Source organism: Corvus brachyrhynchos, unplaced genomic scaffold (assembly GCF_000691975.1).
Source record: "Corvus brachyrhynchos isolate BGI_N302 unplaced genomic scaffold, ASM69197v1 scaffold101, whole genome shotgun sequence".
In the NCBI taxonomy this organism is placed as follows: domain Eukaryota; kingdom Metazoa; phylum Chordata; class Aves; order Passeriformes; family Corvidae; genus Corvus; species Corvus brachyrhynchos.
The window spans coordinates 517,605-519,721 of NW_008237239.1; positions in this window are offsets into that span (position 1 = coordinate 517,605).

Consider the following 2,117-nt stretch of genomic DNA (forward strand, 5'->3'; position numbering starts at 1 on the left):
TCACAAACTGGGCCTGGCTTTTCCCAGCCTTTTTGGGGTGGGGGTTCAGTGCGGTGGTGGTTGGGGCAGGCTCGTCGTGTGGGGGGTCTCCGCTCCGGGCTCCTCGGAAAGACCCACGAAGTGCTGCCCCGCTTTTAGGGCTGCTAATAATGTTCTTTCTTAGGCCCCTGTAGTGGTGTTATTTTTCAGCGTGTTTCTGCGCTTTGAAGATGCTCATAGAAGCTTTGCCTTTTTTTTTTTTTCCTCGTTCGTAATTGCAGAGGTATTTAAAAAGGAAAAATAAGGCTGTAAGAGCCGGTATCTGAATTGCCCTGAGCTTTGGGGAGTGCAAACCTAATGCGCACTTTCGGAGGCACTACCAAAAGTTAAGGGAGGGGGAAAAAAAAAAACCCTCAAATGGAGGAATTAAAACAAAAAAGTTGCCCTGAATTGCCTGGGTTACATTCGATATTTCTTCTGGGCTGTAAAGCTGCTTGGTGTGTTGTCCTTCCTCCTGATATTTATGCCCCGAGTTGGAGCAGATTGCTAGAATACATTGTTCCTGGAAAAACGCACCGCACAGCCCCAAAACTCACTTAAGAACTTCGAGAAGGATAAAAGTACCCCCAAACCTCAGCTTCCATCGTCCCTGTCTCCACAGCTTCTGTGGAGCTCCTGCTTACCAAAAAGGCTGGGTGCAGGGTTGATTTTATTCATTTTCTTATGTTCTTGCAGGGGCAGCGTAGCCGTGAGGAGGAAATCATTCACTTTCTCCCCGGCCAGACCCGGGGCAGTGAGGGGCTCTTCCTTTGGAAAGTTGCAGGAATCGTGTGTGTTCCTGCTTGGATAATTTACTGTAGTTAATCAAATCAATAAAACCAAAGCAGAACAGAGCTAGGAGAAGACTTTATGGGTTTGTCTTGCTGGTCTATTTCAGCTGCTTCCTCACAGTACTTTTCTTTTTTTTTTTGTAAATTATTATTATTTTTACTTCTGAGCTGGCAAACACACTGTATTTATCAGTAATGTTTGGCTTTGCATTTCCTCCTTCAGTCCTACTATTGCACGGTTGTTTTGCTGCCTCTTTTTTTTTTGTTCGTTTTTTTCTTTTTTTTTTTTTAATTAAGTTTTGAGAAGATGCAAAGTGCCAGCATTATTTGTAGGAGGGCCCTTACAGCATATTTATGTGATTTGTGTATACCCAAATGTCTGCACCCATCTGGGTGTGCTGATAAGGGAACACTGTGGTTCTGCAAGGGTATATACCTTTGAGAGACTTCATCAGATATATAAATCTTTTTAACATGTTGTGGGTGGTGGGGTAAGTAGTGTGAATGTTTGCCAGATGTTCACATCGTCTTTCGCGTGTAATTTCGGTTGGTAAACAGAAATCCCCGTAACTGGTGCCTGATAGCAACAGCCCTGTATACAACTGAAAATCACCCTATGGCTTAAGAGAAAAAATTAAATCATACTGTTTCTTTGCCTCAGTGGGCGCGTGGTGGATTTTAAAACCAGCCAATTAAAACACCCCCTCCCCAAAGTCTGTCCTCAAAACCCACAGGAGAGCGGTCAGCTCTGGAATAACAGCAGCCGAAAGGAGCGGCATTGAATAGCATTCCCTCCCTTTCCCAGAAGCAGCCAGCTGTGATTTTTAATGTGTTTACTGTCCCAGTTGTAAAGAATTAAATTTTAACACCTGCAAATAACCTGGATGTAAGTAGCATGGAGGCAGAGGAATGGGGTTCTCTCTCTGTACGTCTTTCTGTGCTCCAAGCTGGGCGCTGAAATTCCCTGAATTGACAGCTCTAAGCAGAGGATGTTTCCGGCACTGGGGCAAGGAGGAGTTTATTGCCCCTCTGCCTTACAGGTCGAGCCTAATAAAGCACATGGCCTGGTGTAATATTGGAGGTGGGGGACAGGGAGAGCCGGTGCTTTGTATTGAACAAGACAGTTGATCCAAGCTTGGCTCCCAAAAGCTGCTGGCTTTGCCGTGGAGCATTGCCTGGCTTGCGCCGGCCGTGGAGCTGCTTGGCGGCAAAGGCAATTTTCAAGCCATTCGTAAACTGGTGACATTCATCTCCCCTGCATTGGGGGGGTTGCTGTTTGCAGCACTTGGGGCTCAAACCTGCCCCCCC